The sequence below is a fragment of the Mytilus trossulus genome, chromosome 6 (genome assembly GCF_036588685.1).
Source record: "Mytilus trossulus isolate FHL-02 chromosome 6, PNRI_Mtr1.1.1.hap1, whole genome shotgun sequence".
NCBI lineage: Eukaryota > Metazoa > Mollusca > Bivalvia > Mytilida > Mytilidae > Mytilus > Mytilus trossulus.
Genome location: NC_086378.1, coordinates 72,148,485 through 72,169,189, shown reverse-complemented (window position 1 = coordinate 72,169,189; position 20,705 = coordinate 72,148,485). Strand labels below are relative to the sequence as shown.

At 34.7% G+C, this 20,705-nt stretch overlaps 25 non-coding genes and 1 pseudogene across 25 annotated transcripts; all 26 read left to right on the top strand.

Moving 5' to 3' along the window:
- Positions 1-193: 193 nt before the first annotated feature.
- LOC134724041 (U5 spliceosomal RNA) lies at positions 194-311 on the top strand. The gene has a single exon (XR_010108364.1). It is a non-coding gene; the product is annotated as a U5 spliceosomal RNA (small nuclear RNA).
- A 676-nt stretch (positions 312-987) lies between these two features.
- Positions 988-1,105, top strand: LOC134724040 (U5 spliceosomal RNA). Its single transcript, XR_010108363.1, has one exon. It is a non-coding gene; the product is annotated as a U5 spliceosomal RNA (small nuclear RNA).
- Positions 1,106-1,780: 675 nt separating this feature from the next.
- On the top strand, positions 1,781-1,898 carry LOC134724039 (U5 spliceosomal RNA). The gene has a single exon (XR_010108362.1). It is a non-coding gene; the product is annotated as a U5 spliceosomal RNA (small nuclear RNA).
- A 675-nt stretch (positions 1,899-2,573) lies between these two features.
- Positions 2,574-2,691, top strand: LOC134724038 (U5 spliceosomal RNA). The gene has a single exon (XR_010108361.1). It is a non-coding gene; the product is annotated as a U5 spliceosomal RNA (small nuclear RNA).
- Positions 2,692-3,366: 675 nt separating this feature from the next.
- LOC134724037 (U5 spliceosomal RNA) lies at positions 3,367-3,484 on the top strand. The gene has a single exon (XR_010108360.1). It is a non-coding gene; the product is annotated as a U5 spliceosomal RNA (small nuclear RNA).
- A 676-nt stretch (positions 3,485-4,160) lies between these two features.
- LOC134724036 (U5 spliceosomal RNA) lies at positions 4,161-4,278 on the top strand. The gene has a single exon (XR_010108359.1). It is a non-coding gene; the product is annotated as a U5 spliceosomal RNA (small nuclear RNA).
- A 675-nt stretch (positions 4,279-4,953) lies between these two features.
- On the top strand, positions 4,954-5,071 carry LOC134724034 (U5 spliceosomal RNA). Its single transcript, XR_010108357.1, has one exon. It is a non-coding gene; the product is annotated as a U5 spliceosomal RNA (small nuclear RNA).
- A 675-nt stretch (positions 5,072-5,746) lies between these two features.
- Positions 5,747-5,864, top strand: LOC134724033 (U5 spliceosomal RNA). Its single transcript, XR_010108356.1, has one exon. It is a non-coding gene; the product is annotated as a U5 spliceosomal RNA (small nuclear RNA).
- A 676-nt stretch (positions 5,865-6,540) lies between these two features.
- On the top strand, positions 6,541-6,658 carry LOC134724032 (U5 spliceosomal RNA). Its single transcript, XR_010108355.1, has one exon. It is a non-coding gene; the product is annotated as a U5 spliceosomal RNA (small nuclear RNA).
- Positions 6,659-7,333: 675 nt separating this feature from the next.
- Positions 7,334-7,451, top strand: LOC134724031 (U5 spliceosomal RNA). The gene has a single exon (XR_010108354.1). It is a non-coding gene; the product is annotated as a U5 spliceosomal RNA (small nuclear RNA).
- Positions 7,452-8,126: 675 nt separating this feature from the next.
- LOC134724030 (U5 spliceosomal RNA) lies at positions 8,127-8,244 on the top strand. Its single transcript, XR_010108353.1, has one exon. It is a non-coding gene; the product is annotated as a U5 spliceosomal RNA (small nuclear RNA).
- Positions 8,245-8,919: 675 nt separating this feature from the next.
- On the top strand, positions 8,920-9,037 carry LOC134724029 (U5 spliceosomal RNA). The gene has a single exon (XR_010108352.1). It is a non-coding gene; the product is annotated as a U5 spliceosomal RNA (small nuclear RNA).
- Positions 9,038-9,712: 675 nt separating this feature from the next.
- On the top strand, positions 9,713-9,830 carry LOC134724028 (U5 spliceosomal RNA). The gene has a single exon (XR_010108351.1). It is a non-coding gene; the product is annotated as a U5 spliceosomal RNA (small nuclear RNA).
- A 675-nt stretch (positions 9,831-10,505) lies between these two features.
- LOC134724026 (U5 spliceosomal RNA) lies at positions 10,506-10,623 on the top strand. The gene has a single exon (XR_010108350.1). It is a non-coding gene; the product is annotated as a U5 spliceosomal RNA (small nuclear RNA).
- A 675-nt stretch (positions 10,624-11,298) lies between these two features.
- On the top strand, positions 11,299-11,452 carry LOC134724061 (U5 spliceosomal RNA; annotated as a pseudogene).
- A 675-nt stretch (positions 11,453-12,127) lies between these two features.
- LOC134724025 (U5 spliceosomal RNA) lies at positions 12,128-12,245 on the top strand. The gene has a single exon (XR_010108349.1). It is a non-coding gene; the product is annotated as a U5 spliceosomal RNA (small nuclear RNA).
- Positions 12,246-12,920: 675 nt separating this feature from the next.
- LOC134724024 (U5 spliceosomal RNA) lies at positions 12,921-13,038 on the top strand. Its single transcript, XR_010108348.1, has one exon. It is a non-coding gene; the product is annotated as a U5 spliceosomal RNA (small nuclear RNA).
- A 674-nt stretch (positions 13,039-13,712) lies between these two features.
- On the top strand, positions 13,713-13,830 carry LOC134724022 (U5 spliceosomal RNA). Its single transcript, XR_010108346.1, has one exon. It is a non-coding gene; the product is annotated as a U5 spliceosomal RNA (small nuclear RNA).
- A 675-nt stretch (positions 13,831-14,505) lies between these two features.
- Positions 14,506-14,623, top strand: LOC134724021 (U5 spliceosomal RNA). The gene has a single exon (XR_010108345.1). It is a non-coding gene; the product is annotated as a U5 spliceosomal RNA (small nuclear RNA).
- A 675-nt stretch (positions 14,624-15,298) lies between these two features.
- On the top strand, positions 15,299-15,416 carry LOC134724020 (U5 spliceosomal RNA). The gene has a single exon (XR_010108344.1). It is a non-coding gene; the product is annotated as a U5 spliceosomal RNA (small nuclear RNA).
- A 675-nt stretch (positions 15,417-16,091) lies between these two features.
- Positions 16,092-16,209, top strand: LOC134724019 (U5 spliceosomal RNA). The gene has a single exon (XR_010108343.1). It is a non-coding gene; the product is annotated as a U5 spliceosomal RNA (small nuclear RNA).
- A 675-nt stretch (positions 16,210-16,884) lies between these two features.
- LOC134724018 (U5 spliceosomal RNA) lies at positions 16,885-17,002 on the top strand. The gene has a single exon (XR_010108342.1). It is a non-coding gene; the product is annotated as a U5 spliceosomal RNA (small nuclear RNA).
- Positions 17,003-17,677: 675 nt separating this feature from the next.
- Positions 17,678-17,795, top strand: LOC134724017 (U5 spliceosomal RNA). The gene has a single exon (XR_010108341.1). It is a non-coding gene; the product is annotated as a U5 spliceosomal RNA (small nuclear RNA).
- A 675-nt stretch (positions 17,796-18,470) lies between these two features.
- LOC134724016 (U5 spliceosomal RNA) lies at positions 18,471-18,588 on the top strand. Its single transcript, XR_010108340.1, has one exon. It is a non-coding gene; the product is annotated as a U5 spliceosomal RNA (small nuclear RNA).
- Positions 18,589-19,263: 675 nt separating this feature from the next.
- On the top strand, positions 19,264-19,381 carry LOC134724015 (U5 spliceosomal RNA). The gene has a single exon (XR_010108339.1). It is a non-coding gene; the product is annotated as a U5 spliceosomal RNA (small nuclear RNA).
- Positions 19,382-20,056: 675 nt separating this feature from the next.
- Positions 20,057-20,173, top strand: LOC134724050 (U5 spliceosomal RNA). Its single transcript, XR_010108372.1, has one exon. It is a non-coding gene; the product is annotated as a U5 spliceosomal RNA (small nuclear RNA).
- The last annotated feature ends 532 nt before the right edge of the window (positions 20,174-20,705 follow it).

Genomic DNA, 20,705 nt, shown 5'->3' with positions numbered 1-20,705 from the left:
TGTTACACAACAAAAATATGAAAAATCTATAAAATTCATAATTTGCCAACATGGTTCTGCGGCATAAATGTGCCATTTGTAGATACTTATTGAGTAGAATTTAAGGATGTTTGCAAAAAGTTCATTTTCGCAAACACCTTCTCTCAGAAAACATTTACATTACTCTGTATATTCAATGTTTGTGCAAGTCGGGTTACTCTGGTTTCTCTTCAAACCACGAATATATCTTTCGCCTTTTACTAAAGATATCCGTGGAGAGGAACAATTAATGAGTCTATAGACAATTTCTCTACACCCACTTTACGTGGGTAACATAAATAACATGAAATATGCAGCTTGGTCCCCCCTTTTAATTTCCTCTCTCACTCAATCAAATGTAGCATTACCTAAACAAAAAAAAAAGACCACATGTAAATAAAAAAAAATCGAAAACACTTTGACTAGTATAGACTTAGTTTTAGTTCGTGCTTAGAGGGGAAGCAAAGAAATTAGAAAGAAGCAGTTGCAGAAGTTTGTCAAGCCCAATATAAAGAGAGTGATTTACAAAGATTTCTTTGTGTGCGCCATGCGCCATGACGCTACTCTTCTCTGTATCGTTTCATTTTTAGTGTTATTCACGGCAAAGTAGCGATTAGTTTAAGAGCATGTTTTTTCAATCCAATAAGTTGTTTTCTATAGTTTAGAGTGTTTGACAAAGTGAAATACATGGTTGCATTACGCATACGTTGTATATTCGTTCTTTTACTGCGTGTATGTGCATTGCCGTGGCTCCATTCGGTGTAATATGATCACGTTGTTACACAACAAAAATATGAAAAATCTATAAAATTCATAATTTGCCAACATGGTTCTGCGGCATAAATGTGCCATTTGTAGATACTTATTGAGTAGAATTTAAGGATGTTTGCAAAAAGTTCATTTTCGCAAACACCTTCTCTCAGAAAACATTTACATTATTCTGTATATTCAATGTTTGTGCAAGTCGGGTTACTCTGGTTTCTCTTCAAACCACGAATATATCTTTCGCCTTTTACTAAAGATATCCGTGGAGAGGAACAATTAATGAGTCTATAGACAATTTCTCTACACCCACTTTACGTGGGTAACATAAATAACATGAAATATGCAGCTTGGTCCCCCCTTTTAATTTCCTCTCTCACTCAATCAAATGTAGCATTACCTAAACAAAAAAAAAGACCACATGTAAATAAAAAAAAATCGAAAACACTTTGACTAGTATAGACTTAGTTTTAGTTCGTGCTTAGAGGGGAAGCAAAGAAATTAGAAAGAAGCAGTTGCAGAAGTTTGTCAAGCCCAATATAAAGAGAGTGATTTACAAAGATTTCTTTGTGTGCGCCATGCGCCATGACGCTACTCTTCTCTGTATCGTTTCATTTTTAGTGTTATTCACGGCAAAGTAGCGATTAGTTTAAGAGCATGTTTTTTCAATCCAATAAGTTGTTTTCTATAGTTTAGAGTGTTTGACAAAGTGAAATACATGGTTGCATTACGCATACGTTGTATATTCGTTCTTTTACTGCGTGTATGTGCATTGCCGTGGCTCCATTCGGTGTAATATGATCACGTTGTTACACAACAAAAATATGAAAAATCTATAAAATTCATAATTTGCCAACATGGTTCTGCGGCATAAATGTGCCATTTGTAGATACTTATTGAGTAGAATTTAAGGATGTTTGCAAAAAGTTCATTTTCGCAAACACCTTCTCTCAGAAAACATTTACATTATTCTGTATATTCAATGTTTGTGCAAGTCGGGTTACTCTGGTTTCTCTTCAAACCACGAATATATCTTTCGCCTTTTACTAAAGATATCCGTGGAGAGGAACAATTAATGAGTCTATAGACAATTTCTCTACACCCACTTTACGTGGGTAACATAAATAACATGAAATATGCAGCTTGGTCCCCCCTTTTAATTTCCTCTCTCACTCAATCAAATGTAGCATTACCTAAACAAAAAAAAAGACCACATGTAAATAAAAAAAAATCGAAAACACTTTGACTAGTATAGACTTAGTTTTAGTTCGTGCTTAGAGGGGAAGCAAAGAAATTAGAAAGAAGCAGTTGCAGAAGTTTGTCAAGCCCAATATAAAGAGAGTGATTTACAAAGATTTCTTTGTGTGCGCCATGCGCCATGACGCTACTCTTCTCTGTATCGTTTCATTTTTAGTGTTATTCACGGCAAAGTAGCGATTAGTTTAAGAGCATGTTTTTTCAATCCAATAAGTTGTTTTCTATAGTTTAGAGTGTTTGACAAAGTGAAATACATGGTTGCATTACGCATACGTTGTATATTCGTTCTTTTACTGCGTGTATGTGCATTGCCGTGGCTCCATTCGGTGTAATATGATCACGTTGTTACACAACAAAAATATGAAAAATCTATAAAATTCATAATTTGCCAACATGGTTCTTCGGCATAAATGTGCCATTTGTAGATACTTATTGAGTAGAATTTAAGGATGTTTGCAAAAAGTTCATTTTCGCAAACACCTTCTCTCAGAAAACATTTACATTATTCTGTATATTCAATGTTTGTGCAAGTCGGGTTACTCTGGTTTCTCTTCAAACCACGAATATATCTTTCGCCTTTTACTAAAGATATCCGTGGAGAGGAACAATTAATGAGTCTATAGACAATTTCTCTACACCCACTTTACGTGGGTAACATAAATAACATGAAATATGCAGCTTGGTCCCCCCTTTTAATTTCCTCTCTCACTCAATCAAATGTAGCATTACCTAAACAAAAAAAAAGACCACATGTAAATAAAAAAAAATCGAAAACACTTTGACTAGTATAGACTTAGTTTTAGTTCGTGCTTAGAGGGGAAGCAAAGAAATTAGAAAGAAGCAGTTGCAGAAGTTTGTCAAGCCCAATATAAAGAGAGTGATTTACAAAGATTTCTTTGTGTGCGCCATGCGCCATGACGCTACTCTTCTCTGTATCGTTTCATTTTTAGTGTTATTCACGGCAAAGTAGCGATTAGTTTAAGAGCATGTTTTTTCAATCCAATAAGTTGTTTTCTATAGTTTAGAGTGTTTGACAAAGTGAAATACATGGTTGCATTACGCATACGTTGTATATTCGTTCTTTTACTGCGTGTATGTGCATTGCCGTGGCTCCATTCGGTGTAATATGATCACGTTGTTACACAACAAAAATATGAAAAATCTATAAAATTCATAATTTGCCAACATGGTTCTGCGGCATAAATGTGCCATTTGTAGATACTTATTGAGTAGAATTTAAGGATGTTTGCAAAAAGTTCATTTTCGCAAACACCTTCTCTCAGAAAACATTTACATTACTCTGTATATTCAATGTTTGTGCAAGTCGGGTTACTCTGGTTTCTCTTCAAACCACGAATATATCTTTCGCCTTTTACTAAAGATATCCGTGGAGAGGAACAATTAATGAGTCTATAGACAATTTCTCTACACCCACTTTACGTGGGTAACATAAATAACATGAAATATGCAGCTTGGTCCCCCCTTTTAATTTCCTCTCTCACTCAATCAAATGTAGCATTACCTAAACAAAAAAAAAAGACCACATGTAAATAAAAAAAAATCGAAAACACTTTGACTAGTATAGACTTAGTTTTAGTTCGTGCTTAGAGGGGAAGCAAAGAAATTAGAAAGAAGCAGTTGCAGAAGTTTGTCAAGCCCAATATAAAGAGAGTGATTTACAAAGATTTCTTTGTGTGCGCCATGCGCCATGACGCTACTCTTCTCTGTATCGTTTCATTTTTAGTGTTATTCACGGCAAAGTAGCGATTAGTTTAAGAGCATGTTTTTTCAATCCAATAAGTTGTTTTCTATAGTTTAGAGTGTTTGACAAAGTGAAATACATGGTTGCATTACGCATACGTTGTATATTCGTTCTTTTACTGCGTGTATGTGCATTGCCGTGGCTCCATTCGGTGTAATATGATCACGTTGTTACACAACAAAAATATGAAAAATCTATAAAATTCATAATTTGCCAACATGGTTCTGCGGCATAAATGTGCCATTTGTAGATACTTATTGAGTAGAATTTAAGGATGTTTGCAAAAAGTTCATTTTCGCAAACACCTTCTCTCAGAAAACATTTACATTATTCTGTATATTCAATGTTTGTGCAAGTCGGGTTACTCTGGTTTCTCTTCAAACCACGAATATATCTTTCGCCTTTTACTAAAGATATCCGTGGAGAGGAACAATTAATGAGTCTATAGACAATTTCTCTACACCCACTTTACGTGGGTAACATAAATAACATGAAATATGCAGCTTGGTCCCCCCTTTTAATTTCCTCTCTCACTCAATCAAATGTAGCATTACCTAAACAAAAAAAAAGACCACATGTAAATAAAAAAAAATCGAAAACACTTTGACTAGTATAGACTTAGTTTTAGTTCGTGCTTAGAGGGGAAGCAAAGAAATTAGAAAGAAGCAGTTGCAGAAGTTTGTCAAGCCCAATATAAAGAGAGTGATTTACAAAGATTTCTTTGTGTGCGCCATGCGCCATGACGCTACTCTTCTCTGTATCGTTTCATTTTTAGTGTTATTCACGGCAAAGTAGCGATTAGTTTAAGAGCATGTTTTTTCAATCCAATAAGTTGTTTTCTATAGTTTAGAGTGTTTGACAAAGTGAAATACATGGTTGCATTACGCATACGTTGTATATTCGTTCTTTTACTGCGTGTATGTGCATTGCCGTGGCTCCATTCGGTGTAATATGATCACGTTGTTACACAACAAAAATATGAAAAATCTATAAAATTCATAATTTGCCAACATGGTTCTGCGGCATAAATGTGCCATTTGTAGATACTTATTGAGTAGAATTTAAGGATGTTTGCAAAAAGTTCATTTTCGCAAACACCTTCTCTCAGAAAACATTTACATTATTCTGTATATTCAATGTTTGTGCAAGTCGGGTTACTCTGGTTTCTCTTCAAACCACGAATATATCTTTCGCCTTTTACTAAAGATATCCGTGGAGAGGAACAATTAATGAGTCTATAGACAATTTCTCTACACCCACTTTACGTGGGTAACATAAATAACATGAAATATGCAGCTTGGTCCCCCCTTTTAATTTCCTCTCTCACTCAATCAAATGTAGCATTACCTAAACAAAAAAAAAGACCACATGTAAATAAAAAAAAATCGAAAACACTTTGACTAGTATAGACTTAGTTTTAGTTCGTGCTTAGAGGGGAAGCAAAGAAATTAGAAAGAAGCAGTTGCAGAAGTTTGTCAAGCCCAATATAAAGAGAGTGATTTACAAAGATTTCTTTGTGTGCGCCATGCGCCATGACGCTACTCTTCTCTGTATCGTTTCATTTTTAGTGTTATTCACGGCAAAGTAGCGATTAGTTTAAGAGCATGTTTTTTCAATCCAATAAGTTGTTTTCTATAGTTTAGAGTGTTTGACAAAGTGAAATACATGGTTGCATTACGCATACGTTGTATATTCGTTCTTTTACTGCGTGTATGTGCATTGCCGTGGCTCCATTCGGTGTAATATGATCACGTTGTTACACAACAAAAATATGAAAAATCTATAAAATTCATAATTTGCCAACATGGTTCTGCGGCATAAATGTGCCATTTGTAGATACTTATTGAGTAGAATTTAAGGATGTTTGCAAAAAGTTCATTTTCGCAAACACCTTCTCTCAGAAAACATTTACATTACTCTGTATATTCAATGTTTGTGCAAGTCGGGTTACTCTGGTTTCTCTTCAAACCACGAATATATCTTTCGCCTTTTACTAAAGATATCCGTGGAGAGGAACAATTAATGAGTCTATAGACAATTTCTCTACACCCACTTTACGTGGGTAACATAAATAACATGAAATATGCAGCTTGGTCCCCCCTTTTAATTTCCTCTCTCACTCAATCAAATGTAGCATTACCTAAACAAAAAAAAAAGACCACATGTAAATAAAAAAAAATCGAAAACACTTTGACTAGTATAGACTTAGTTTTAGTTCGTGCTTAGAGGGGAAGCAAAGAAATTAGAAAGAAGCAGTTGCAGAAGTTTGTCAAGCCCAATATAAAGAGAGTGATTTACAAAGATTTCTTTGTGTGCGCCATGCGCCATGACGCTACTCTTCTCTGTATCGTTTCATTTTTAGTGTTATTCACGGCAAAGTAGCGATTAGTTTAAGAGCATGTTTTTTCAATCCAATAAGTTGTTTTCTATAGTTTAGAGTGTTTGACAAAGTGAAATACATGGTTGCATTACGCATACGTTGTATATTCGTTCTTTTACTGCGTGTATGTGCATTGCCGTGGCTCCATTCGGTGTAATATGATCACGTTGTTACACAACAAAAATATGAAAAATCTATAAAATTCATAATTTGCCAACATGGTTCTGCGGCATAAATGTGCCATTTGTAGATACTTATTGAGTAGAATTTAAGGATGTTTGCAAAAAGTTCATTTTCGCAAACACCTTCTCTCAGAAAACATTTACATTATTCTGTATATTCAATGTTTGTGCAAGTCGGGTTACTCTGGTTTCTCTTCAAACCACGAATATATCTTTCGCCTTTTACTAAAGATATCCGTGGAGAGGAACAATTAATGAGTCTATAGACAATTTCTCTACACCCACTTTACGTGGGTAACATAAATAACATGAAATATGCAGCTTGGTCCCCCCTTTTAATTTCCTCTCTCACTCAATCAAATGTAGCATTACCTAAACAAAAAAAAAGACCACATGTAAATAAAAAAAAATCGAAAACACTTTGACTAGTATAGACTTAGTTTTAGTTCGTGCTTAGAGGGGAAGCAAAGAAATTAGAAAGAAGCAGTTGCAGAAGTTTGTCAAGCCCAATATAAAGAGAGTGATTTACAAAGATTTCTTTGTGTGCGCCATGCGCCATGACGCTACTCTTCTCTGTATCGTTTCATTTTTAGTGTTATTCACGGCAAAGTAGCGATTAGTTTAAGAGCATGTTTTTTCAATCCAATAAGTTGTTTTCTATAGTTTAGAGTGTTTGACAAAGTGAAATACATGGTTGCATTACGCATACGTTGTATATTCGTTCTTTTACTGCGTGTATGTGCATTGCCGTGGCTCCATTCGGTGTAATATGATCACGTTGTTACACAACAAAAATATGAAAAATCTATAAAATTCATAATTTGCCAACATGGTTCTGCGGCATAAATGTGCCATTTGTAGATACTTATTGAGTAGAATTTAAGGATGTTTGCAAAAAGTTCATTTTCGCAAACACCTTCTCTCAGAAAACATTTACATTATTCTGTATATTCAATGTTTGTGCAAGTCGGGTTACTCTGGTTTCTCTTCAAACCACGAATATATCTTTCGCCTTTTACTAAAGATATCCGTGGAGAGGAACAATTAATGAGTCTATAGACAATTTCTCTACACCCACTTTACGTGGGTAACATAAATAACATGAAATATGCAGCTTGGTCCCCCCTTTTAATTTCCTCTCTCACTCAATCAAATGTAGCATTACCTAAACAAAAAAAAAGACCACATGTAAATAAAAAAAAATCGAAAACACTTTGACTAGTATAGACTTAGTTTTAGTTCGTGCTTAGAGGGGAAGCAAAGAAATTAGAAAGAAGCAGTTGCAGAAGTTTGTCAAGCCCAATATAAAGAGAGTGATTTACAAAGATTTCTTTGTGTGCGCCATGCGCCATGACGCTACTCTTCTCTGTATCGTTTCATTTTTAGTGTTATTCACGGCAAAGTAGCGATTAGTTTAAGAGCATGTTTTTTCAATCCAATAAGTTGTTTTCTATAGTTTAGAGTGTTTGACAAAGTGAAATACATGGTTGCATTACGCATACGTTGTATATTCGTTCTTTTACTGCGTGTATGTGCATTGCCGTGGCTCCATTCGGTGTAATATGATCACGTTGTTACACAACAAAAATATGAAAAATCTATAAAATTCATAATTTGCCAACATGGTTCTGCGGCATAAATGTGCCATTTGTAGATACTTATTGAGTAGAATTTAAGGATGTTTGCAAAAAGTTCATTTTCGCAAACACCTTCTCTCAGAAAACATTTACATTACTCTGTATATTCAATGTTTGTGCAAGTCGGGTTACTCTGGTTTCTCTTCAAACCACGAATATATCTTTCGCCTTTTACTAAAGATATCCGTGGAGAGGAACAATTAATGAGTCTATAGACAATTTCTCTACACCCACTTTACGTGGGTAACATAAATAACATGAAATATGCAGCTTGGTCCCCCCTTTTAATTTCCTCTCTCACTCAATCAAATGTAGCATTACCTAAACAAAAAAAAAGACCACATGTAAATAAAAAAAAATCGAAAACACTTTGACTAGTATAGACTTAGTTTTAGTTCGTGCTTAGAGGGGAAGCAAAGAAATTAGAAAGAAGCAGTTGCAGAAGTTTGTCAAGCCCAATATAAAGAGAGTGATTTACAAAGATTTCTTTGTGTGCGCCATGCGCCATGACGCTACTCTTCTCTGTATCGTTTCATTTTTAGTGTTATTCACGGCAAAGTAGCGATTAGTTTAAGAGCATGTTTTTTCAATCCAATAAGTTGTTTTCTATAGTTTAGAGTGTTTGACAAAGTGAAATACATGGTTGCATTACGCATACGTTGTATATTCGTTCTTTTACTGCGTGTATGTGCATTGCCGTGGCTCCATTCGGTGTAATATGATCACGTTGTTACACAACAAAAATATGAAAAATCTATAAAATTCATAATTTGCCAACATGGTTCTGCGGCATAAATGTGCCATTTGTAGATACTTATTGAGTAGAATTTAAGGATGTTTGCAAAAAGTTCATTTTCGCAAACACCTTCTCTCAGAAAACATTTACATTATTCTGTATATTCAATGTTTGTGCAAGTCGGGTTACTCTGGTTTCTCTTCAAACCACGAATATATCTTTCGCCTTTTACTAAAGATATCCGTGGAGAGGAACAATTAATGAGTCTATAGACAATTTCTCTACACCCACTTTACGTGGGTAACATAAATAACATGAAATATGCAGCTTGGTCCCCCCTTTTAATTTCCTCTCTCACTCAATCAAATGTAGCATTACCTAAACAAAAAAAAAGACCACATGTAAATAAAAAAAAATCGAAAACACTTTGACTAGTATAGACTTAGTTTTAGTTCGTGCTTAGAGGGGAAGCAAAGAAATTAGAAAGAAGCAGTTGCAGAAGTTTGTCAAGCCCAATATAAAGAGAGTGATTTACAAAGATTTCTTTGTGTGCGCCATGCGCCATGACGCTACTCTTCTCTGTATCGTTTCATTTTTAGTGTTATTCACGGCAAAGTAGCGATTAGTTTAAGAGCATGTTTTTTCAATCCAATAAGTTGTTTTCTATAGTTTAGAGTGTTTGACAAAGTGAAATACATGGTTGCATTACGCATACGTTGTATATTCGTTCTTTTACTGCGTGTATGTGCATTGCCGTGGCTCCATTCGGTGTAATATGATCACGTTGTTACACAACAAAAATATGAAAAATCTATAAAATTCATAATTTGCCAACATGGTTCTGCGGCATAAATGTGCCATTTGTAGATACTTATTGAGTAGAATTTAAGGATGTTTGCAAAAAGTTCATTTTCGCAAACACCTTCTCTCAGAAAACATTTACATTATTCTGTATATTCAATGTTTGTGCAAGTCGGGTTACTCTGGTTTCTCTTCAAACCACGAATATATCTTTCGCCTTTTACTAAAGATATCCGTGGAGAGGAACAATTAATGAGTCTATAGACAATTTCTCTACACCCACTTTACGTGGGTAACATAAATAACATGAAATATGCAGCTTGGTCCCCCCTTTTAATTTCCTCTCTCACTCAATCAAATGTAGCATTACCTAAACAAAAAAAAAGACCACATGTAAATAAAAAAAAATCGAAAACACTTTGACTAGTATAGACTTAGTTTTAGTTCGTGCTTAGAGGGGAAGCAAAGAAATTAGAAAGAAGCAGTTGCAGAAGTTTGTCAAGCCCAATATAAAGAGAGTGATTTACAAAGATTTCTTTGTGTGCGCCATGCGCCATGACGCTACTCTTCTCTGTATCGTTTCATTTTTAGTGTTATTCACGGCAAAGTAGCGATTAGTTTAAGAGCATGTTTTTTCAATCCAATAAGTTGTTTTCTATAGTTTAGAGTGTTTGACAAAGTGAAATACATGGTTGCATTACGCATACGTTGTATATTCGTTCTTTTACTGCGTGTATGTGCATTGCCGTGGCTCCATTCGGTGTAATATGATCACGTTGTTACACAACAAAAATATGAAAAATCTATAAAATTCATAATTTGCCAACATGGTTCTGCGGCATAAATGTGCCATTTGTAGATACTTATTGAGTAGAATTTAAGGATGTTTGCAAAAAGTTCATTTTCGCAAACACCTTCTCTCAGAAAACATTTACATTATTCTGTATATTCAATGTTTGTGCAAGTCGGGTTACTCTGGTTTCTCTTCAAACCACGAATATATCTTTCGCCTTTTACTAAAGATATCCGTGGAGAGGAACAATTAATGAGTCTATAGACAATTTCTCTACACCCACTTTACGTGGGTAACATAAATAACATGAAATATGCAGCTTGGTCCCCCCTTTTAATTTCCTCTCTCACTCAATCAAATGTAGCATTACCTAAACAAAAAAAAAGACCACATGTAAATAAAAAAAAATCGAAAACACTTTGACTAGTATAGACTTAGTTTTAGTTCGTGCTTAGAGGGGAAGCAAAGAAATTAGAAAGAAGCAGTTGCAGAAGTTTGTCAAGCCCAATATAAAGAGAGTGATTTACAAAGATTTCTTTGTGTGCGCCATGCGCCATGACGCTACTCTTCTCTGTATCGTTTCATTTTTAGTGTTATTCACGGCAAAGTAGCGATTAGTTTAAGAGCATGTTTTTTCAATCCAATAAGTTGTTTTCTATAGTTTAGAGTGTTTGACAAAGTGAAATACATGGTTGCATTACGCATACGTTGTATATTCGTTCTTTTACTGCGTGTATGTGCATTGCCGTGGCTCCATTCGGTGTAATATGATCACGTTGTTACACAACAAAAATATGAAAAATCTATAAAATTCATAATTTGCCAACATGGTTCTGCGGCATAAATGTGCCATTTGTAGATACTTATTGAGTAGAATTTAAGGATGTTTGCAAAAAGTTCATTTTCGCAAACACCTTCTCTCAGAAAACATTTACATTATTCTGTATATTCAATGTTTGTGCAAGTCGGGTTACTCTGGTTTCTCTTCAAACCACGAATATATCTTTTGTAAAGATAAAAAAAAAAAAAACGAATATATCTTTCGCCTTTTACTAAAGATATCCGTGGAGAGGAACAATTAATGAGTCTATAGACAATTTCTCTACACCCACTTTACGTGGGTAACATAAATAACATGAAATATGCAGCTTGGTCCCCCCTTTTAATTTCCTCTCTCACTCAATCAAATGTAGCATTACCTAAACAAAAAAAAAGACCACATGTAAATAAAAAAAAATCGAAAACACTTTGACTAGTATAGACTTAGTTTTAGTTCGTGCTTAGAGGGGAAGCAAAGAAATTAGAAAGAAGCAGTTGCAGAAGTTTGTCAAGCCCAATATAAAGAGAGTGATTTACAAAGATTTCTTTGTGTGCGCCATGCGCCATGACGCTACTCTTCTCTGTATCGTTTCATTTTTAGTGTTATTCACGGCAAAGTAGCGATTAGTTTAAGAGCATGTTTTTTCAATCCAATAAGTTGTTTTCTATAGTTTAGAGTGTTTGACAAAGTGAAATACATGGTTGCATTACGCATACGTTGTATATTCGTTCTTTTACTGCGTGTATGTGCATTGCCGTGGCTCCATTCGGTGTAATATGATCACGTTGTTACACAACAAAAATATGAAAAATCTATAAAATTCATAATTTGCCAACATGGTTCTGCGGCATAAATGTGCCATTTGTAGATACTTATTGAGTAGAATTTAAGGATGTTTGCAAAAAGTTCATTTTCGCAAACACCTTCTCTCAGAAAACATTTACATTATTCTGTATATTCAATGTTTGTGCAAGTCGGGTTACTCTGGTTTCTCTTCAAACCACGAATATATCTTTCGCCTTTTACTAAAGATATCCGTGGAGAGGAACAATTAATGAGTCTATAGACAATTTCTCTACACCCACTTTACGTGGGTAACATAAATAACATGAAATATGCAGCTTGGTCCCCCCTTTTAATTTCCTCTCTCACTCAATCAAATGTAGCATTACCTAAACAAAAAAAAAGACCACATGTAAATAAAAAAAAATCGAAAACACTTTGACTAGTATAGACTTAGTTTTAGTTCGTGCTTAGAGGGGAAGCAAAGAAATTAGAAAGAAGCAGTTGCAGAAGTTTGTCAAGCCCAATATAAAGAGAGTGATTTACAAAGATTTCTTTGTGTGCGCCATGCGCCATGACGCTACTCTTCTCTGTATCGTTTCATTTTTAGTGTTATTCACGGCAAAGTAGCGATTAGTTTAAGAGCATGTTTTTTCAATCCAATAAGTTGTTTTCTATAGTTTAGAGTGTTTGACAAAGTGAAATACATGGTTGCATTACGCATACGTTGTATATTCGTTCTTTTACTGCGTGTATGTACATTGCCGTGGCTCCATTCGGTGTAATATGATCACGTTGTTACACAACAAAAATATGAAAAATCTATAAAATTCATAATTTGCCAACATGGTTCTGCGGCATAAATGTGCCATTTGTAGATACTTATTGAGTAGAATTTAAGGATGTTTGCAAAAAGTTCATTTTCGCAAACACCTTCTCTCAGAAAACATTTACATTATTCTGTATATTCAATGTTTGTGCAAGTCGGGTTACTCTGGTTTCTCTTCAAACCACGAATATATCTTTCGCCTTTTACTAAAGATATCCGTGGAGAGGAACAATTAATGAGTCTATAGACAATTTCTCTACACCCACTTTACGTGGGTAACATAAATAACATGAAATATGCAGCTTGGTCCCCCCTTTTAATTTCCTCTCTCACTCAATCAAATGTAGCATTACCTAAACAAAAAAAAAGACCACATGTAAATAAAAAAAAATCGAAAACACTTTGACTAGTATAGACTTAGTTTTAGTTCGTGCTTAGAGGGGAAGCAAAGAAATTAGAAAAAAGCAGTTGCAGAAGTTTGTCAAGCCCAATATAAAGAGAGTGATTTACAAAGATTTCTTTGTGTGCGCCATGCGCCATGACGCTACTCTTCTCTGTATCGTTTCATTTTAGTGTTATTCACGGCAAAGTAGCGATTAGTTTAAGAGCATGTTTTTTCAATCCAATAAGTTGTTTTCTATAGTTTAGAGTGTTTGACAAAGTGAAATACATGGTTGCATTACGCATACGTTGTATATTCGTTCTTTTACTGCGTGTATGTGCATTGCCGTGGCTCCATTCGGTGTAATATGATCACGTTGTTACACAACAAAAATATGAAAAATCTATAAAATTCATAATTTGCCAACATGGTTCTGCGGCATAAATGTGCCATTTGTAGATACTTATTGAGTAGAATTTAAGGATGTTTGCAAAAAGTTCATTTTCGCAAACACCTTCTCTCAGAAAACATTTACATTATTCTGTATATTCAATGTTTGTGCAAGTCGGGTTACTCTGGTTTCTCTTCAAACCACGAATATATCTTTCGCCTTTTACTAAAGATATCCGTGGAGAGGAACAATTAATGAGTCTATAGACAATTTCTCTACACCCACTTTACGTGGGTAACATAAATAACATGAAATATGCAGCTTGGTCCCCCCTTTTAATTTCCTCTCTCACTCAATCAAATGTAGCATTACCTAAACAAAAAAAAAGACCACATGTAAATAAAAAAAAATCGAAAACACTTTGACTAGTATAGACTTAGTTTTAGTTCGTGCTTAGAGGGGAAGCAAAGAAATTAGAAAGAAGCAGTTGCAGAAGTTTGTCAAGCCCAATATAAAGAGAGTGATTTACAAAGATTTCTTTGTGTGCGCCATGCGCCATGACGCTACTCTTCTCTGTATCGTTTCATTTTTAGTGTTATTCACGGCAAAGTAGCGATTAGTTTAAGAGCATGTTTTTTCAATCCAATAAGTTGTTTTCTATAGTTTAGAGTGTTTGACAAAGTGAAATACATGGTTGCATTACGCATACGTTGTATATTCGTTCTTTTACTGCGTGTATGTGCATTGCCGTGGCTCCATTCGGTGTAATATGATCACGTTGTTACACAACAAAAATATGAAAAATCTATAAAATTCATAATTTGCCAACATGGTTCTGCGGCATAAATGTGCCATTTGTAGATACTTATTGAGTAGAATTTAAGGATGTTTGCAAAAAGTTCATTTTCGCAAACACCTTCTCTCAGAAAACATTTACATTATTCTGTATATTCAATGTTTGTGCAAGTCGGGTTACTCTGGTTTCTCTTCAAACCACGAATATATCTTTCGCCTTTTACTAAAGATATCCGTGGAGAGGAACAATTAATGAGTCTATAGACAATTTCTCTACACCCACTTTACGTGGGTAACATAAATAACATGAAATATGCAGCTTGGTCCCCCCTTTTAATTTCCTCTCTCACTCAATCAAATGTAGCATTACCTAAACAAAAAAAAAGACCACATGTAAATAAAAAAAAATCGAAAACACTTTGACTAGTATAGACTTAGTTTTAGTTCGTGCTTAGAGGGGAAGCAAAGAAATTAGAAAGAAGCAGTTGCAGAAGTTTGTCAAGCCCAATATAAAGAGAGTGATTTACAAAGATTTCTTTGTGTGCGCCATGCGCCATGACGCTACTCTTCTCTGTATCGTTTCATTTTTAGTGTTATTCACGGCAAAGTAGCGATTAGTTTAAGAGCATGTTTTTTCAATCCAATAAGTTGTTTTCTATAGTTTAGAGTGTTTGACAAAGTGAAATACATGGTTGCATTACGCATACGTTGTATATTCGTTCTTTTACTGCGTGTATGTGCATTGCCGTGGCTCCATTCGGTGTAATATGATCACGTTGTTACACAACAAAAATATGAAAAATCTATAAAATTCATAATTTGCCAACATGGTTCTGCGGCATAAATGTGCCATTTGTAGATACTTATTGAGTAGAATTTAAGGATGTTTGCAAAAAGTTCATTTTCGCAAACACCTTCTCTCAGAAAACATTTACATTATTCTGTATATTCAATGTTTGTGCAAGTCGGGTTACTCTGGTTTCTCTTCAAACCACGAATATATCTTTCGCCTTTTACTAAAGATATCCGTGGAGAGGAACAATTAATGAGTCTATAGACAATTTCTCTACACCCACTTTACGTGGGTAACATAAATAACATGAAATATGCAGCTTGGTCCCCCCTTTTAATTTCCTCTCTCACTCAATCAAATGTAGCATTACCTAAACAAAAAAAAAGACCACATGTAAATAAAAAAAAATCGAAAACACTTTGACTAGTATAGACTTAGTTTTAGTTCGTGCTTAGAGGGGAAGCAAAGAAATTAGAAAGAAGCAGTTGCAGAAGTTTGTCAAGCCCAATATAAAGAGAGTGATTTACAAAGATTTCTTTGTGTGCGCCATGCGCCATGACGCTACTCTTCTCTGTATCGTTTCATTTTTAGTGTTATTCACGGCAAAGTAGCGATTAGTTTAAGAGCATGTTTTTTCAATCCAATAAGTTGTTTTCTATAGTTTAGAGTGTTTGACAAAGTGAAATACATGGTTGCATTACGCATACGTTGTATATTCGTTCTTTTACTGCGTGTATGTGCATTGCCGTGGCTCCATTCGGTGTAATATGATCACGTTGTTACACAACAAAAATATGAAAAATCTATAAAATTCATAATTTGCCAACATGGTTCTGCGGCATAAATGTGCCATTTGTAGATACTTATTGAGTAGAATTTAAGGATGTTTGCAAAAAGTTCATTTTCGCAAACACCTTCTCTCAGAAAACATTTACATTATTCTGTATATTCAATGTTTGTGCAAGTCGGGTTACTCTGGTTTCTCTTCAAACCACGAATATATCTTTCGCCTTTTACTAAAGATATCCGTGGAGAGGAACAATTAATGAGTCTATAGACAATTTCTCTACACCCACTTTACGTGGGTAACATAAATAACATGAAATATGCAGCTTGGTCCCCCCTTTTAATTTCCTCTCTCACTCAATCAAATGTAGCATTACCTAAACAAAAAAAAAGACCACATGTAAATAAAAAAAAATCGAAAACACTTTGACTAGTATAGACTTAGTTTTAGTTCGTGCTTAGAGGGGAAGCAAAGAAATTAGAAAGAAGCAGTTGCAGAAGTTTGTCAAGCCCAATATAAAGAGAGTGATTTACAAAGATTTCTTTGTGTGCGCCATGCGCCATGACGCTACTCTTCTCTGTATCGTTTCATTTTTAGTGTTATTCACGGCAAAGTAGCGATTAGTTTAAGAGCATGTTTTTTCAATCCAATAAGTTGTTTTCTATAGTTTAGAGTGTTTGACAAAGTGAAATACATGGTTGCATTACGCATACGTTGTATATTCGTTCTTTTACTGCGTGTATGTGCATTGCCGTGGCTCCATTCGGTGTAATATGATCACGTTGTTACACAACAAAAATATGAAAAATCTATAAAATTCATAATTTGCCAACATGGTTCTGCGGCATAAATGTGCCATTTGTAGATACTTATTGAGTAGAATTTAAGGATGTTTGCAAAAAGTTCATTTTCGCAAACACCTTCTCTCAGAAAACATTTACATTATTCTGTATATTCAATGTTTGTGCAAGTCGGGTTACTCTGGTTTCTCTTCAAACCACGAATATATCTTTCGCCTTTTACTAAAGATATCCGTGGAGAGGAACAATTAATGAGTCTATAGACAATTTCTCTACACCCACTTTACGTGGGTAACATAAATAACATGAAATATGCAGCTTGGTCCCCCCTTTTAATTTCCTCTCTCACTCAATCAAATGTAGCATTACCTAAACAAAAAAAAAGACCACATGTAAATAAAAAAAAATCGAAAACACTTTGACTAGTATAGACTTAGTTTTAGTTCGTGCTTAGAGGGGAAGCAAAGAAATTAGAAAGAAGCAGTTGCAGAAGTTTGTCAAGCCCAATATAAAGAGAGTGATTTACAAAGATTTCTTTGTGTGCGCCATGCGCCATGACGCTACTCTTCTCTGTATCGTTTCATTTTTAGTGTTATTCACGGCAAAGTAGCGATTAGTTTAAGAGCATGTTTTTTCAATCCAATAAGTTGTTTTCTATAGTTTAGAGTGTTTGACAAAGTGAAATACATGGTTGCATTACGCATACGTTGTATATTCGTTCTTTTACTGCGTGTATGTGCATTGCCGTGGCTCCATTCGGTGTAATATGATCACGTTGTTACACAACAAAAATATGAAAAATCTATAAAATTCATAATTTGCCAACATGGTTCTGCGGCATAAATGTGCCATTTGTAGATACTTATTGAGTAGAATTTAAGGATGTTTGCAAAAAGTTCATTTTCGCAAACACCTTCTCTCAGAAAACATTTACATTATTCTGTATATTCAATGTTTGTGCAAGTCGGGTTACTCTGGTTTCTCTTCAAACCACGAATATATCTTTCGCCTTTTACTAAAGATATCCGTGGAGAGGAACAATTAATGAGTCTATAGACAATTTCTCTACACCCACTTTACGTGGGTAACATAAATAACATGAAATATGCAGCTTGGTCCCCCCTTTTAATTTCCTCTCTCACTCAATCAAATGTAGCATTACCTAAACAAAAAAAAAGACCACATGTAAATAAAAAAAAATCGAAAACACTTTGACTAGTATAGACTTAGTTTTAGTTCGTGCTTAGAGGGGAAGCAAAGAAATTAGAAAGAAGCAGTTGCAGAAGTTTGTCAAGCCCAATATAAAGAGAGTGATTTACAAAGATTTCTTTGTGTGCGCCATGCGCCATGACGCTACTCTTCTCTGTATCGTTTCATTTTTAGTGTTATTCACGGCAAAGTAGCGATTAGTTTAAGAGCATGTTTTTTCAATCCAATAAGTTGTTTTCTATAGTTTAGAGTGTTTGACAAAGTGAAATACATGGTTGCATTACGCATACGTTGTATATTCGTTCTTTTACTGCGTGTATGTGCATTGCCGTGGCTCCATTCGGTGTAATATGATCACGTTGTTACACAACAAAAATATGAAAAATCTATAAAATTCATAATTTGCCAACATGGTTCTGCGGCATAAATGTGCCATTTGTAGATACTTATTGAGTAGAATTTAAGGATGTTTGCAAAAAGTTCATTTTCGCAAACACCTTCTCTCAGAAAACATTTACATTATTCTGTATATTCAATGTTTGTGCAAGTCGGGTTACTCTGGTTTCTCTTCAAACCACGAATATATCTTTCGCCTTTTACTAAAGATATCCGTGGAGAGGAACAATTAATGAGTCTATAGACAATTTCTCTACACCCACTTTACGTGGGTAACATAAATAACATGAAATATGCAGCTTGGTCCCCCCTTTTAATTTCCTCTCTCACTCAATCAAATGTAGCATTACCTAAACAAAAAAAAAGACCACATGTAAATAAAAAAAAATCGAAAACACTTTGACTAGTATAGACTTAGTTTTAGTTCGTGCTTAGAGGGGAAGCAAAGAAATTAGAAAGAAGCAGTTGCAGAAGTTTGTCAAGCCCAATATAAAGAGAGTGATTTACAAAGATTTCTTTGTGTGCGCCATGCGCCATGACGCTACTCTTCTCTGTATCGTTTCATTTTTAGTGTTATTCACGGCAAAGTAGCGATTAGTTTAAGAGCATGTTTTTTCAATCCAATAAGTTGTTTTCTATAGTTTAGAGTGTTTGACAAAGTGAAATACATGGTTGCATTACGCATACGTTGTATATTCGTTCTTTTACTGCGTGTATGTGCATTGCCGTGGCTCCATTCGGTGTAATATGATCACGTTGTTACACAACAAAAATATGAAAAATCTATAAAATTCATAATTTGCCAACATGGTTCTGCGGCATAAATGTGCCATTTGTAGATACTTATTGAGTAGAATTTAAGGATGTTTGCAAAAAGTTCATTTTCGCAAACACCTTCTCTCAGAAAACATTTACATTATTCTGTATATTCAATGTTTGTGCAAGTCGGGTTACTCTGGTTTCTCTTCAAACCACGAATATATCTTTCGCCTTTTACTAAAGATATCCGTGGAGAGGAACAATTAATGAGTCTATAGACAATTTCTCTACACCCACTTTACGTGGGTAACATAAATAACATGAAATATGCAGCTTGGTCCCCCCTTTTAATTTCCTCTCTCACTCAATCAAATGTAGCATTACCTAAACAAAAAAAAAGACCACATGTAAATAAAAAAAAATCGAAAACACTTTGACTAGTATAGACTTAGTTTTAGTTCGTGCTTAGAGGGGAAGCAAAGAAATTAGAAAGAAGCAGTTGCAGAAGTTTGTCAAGCCCAATATAAAGAGAGTGATTTACAAAGATTTCTTTGTGTGCGCCATGCGCCATGACGCTACTCTTCTCTGTATCGTTTCATTTTTAGTGTTATTCACGGCAAAGTAGCGATTAGTTTAAGAGCATGTTTTTTCAATCCAATAAGTTGTTTTCTATAGTTTAGAGTGTTTGACAAAGTGAAATACATGGTTGCATTACGCATACGTTGTATATTCGTTCTTTTACTGCGTGTATGTGCATTGCCGTGGCTCCATTCGGTGTAATATGATCACGTTGTTACACAACAAAAATATGAAAAATCTATAAAATTCATAATTTGCCAACATGGTTCTGCGGCATAAATGTGCCATTTGTAGATACTTATTGAGTAGAATTTAAGGATGTTTGCAAAAAGTTCATTTTCGCAAACACCTTCTCTCAGAAAACATTTACATTATTCTGTATATTCAATGTTTGTGCAAGTCGGGTTACTCTGGTTTCTCTTCAAACCACGAATATATCTTTCGCCTTTTACTAAAGATATCCGTGGAGAGGAACAATTAATGAGTCTAAGACAATTTCTCTACACCCACTTTACGTGGGTAACATAAATAACATGAAATATGCAGCTTGGTCCCCCCTTTTAATTTCCTCTCTCACTCAATCAAATGTAGCATTACCTAAACAAAAAAAAAGACCACATGTAAATAAAAAAAAATCGAAAACACTTTGACTAGTATAGACTTAGTTTTAGTTCGTGCTTAGAGGGGAAGCAAAGAAATTAGAAAGAAGCAGTTGCAGAAGTTTGTCAAGCCCAATATAAAGAGAGTGATTTACAAAGATTTCTTTGTGTGCGCCATGCGCCATGACGCTACTCTTCTCTGTATCGTTTCATTTTTAGTGTTATTCACGGCAAAGTAGCGATTAGTTTAAGAGCATGTTTTTTCAATCCAATAAGTTGTTTTCTATAGTTTAGAGTGTTTGACAAAGTGAAATACATGGTTGCATTACGCATACGTTGTATATTCGTTCTTTTACTGCGTGTATGTGCATTGCCGTGGCTCCATTCGGTGTAATATGATCACGTTGTTACACAACAAAAATATGAAAAATCTATAAAATTCATAATTTGCCAAC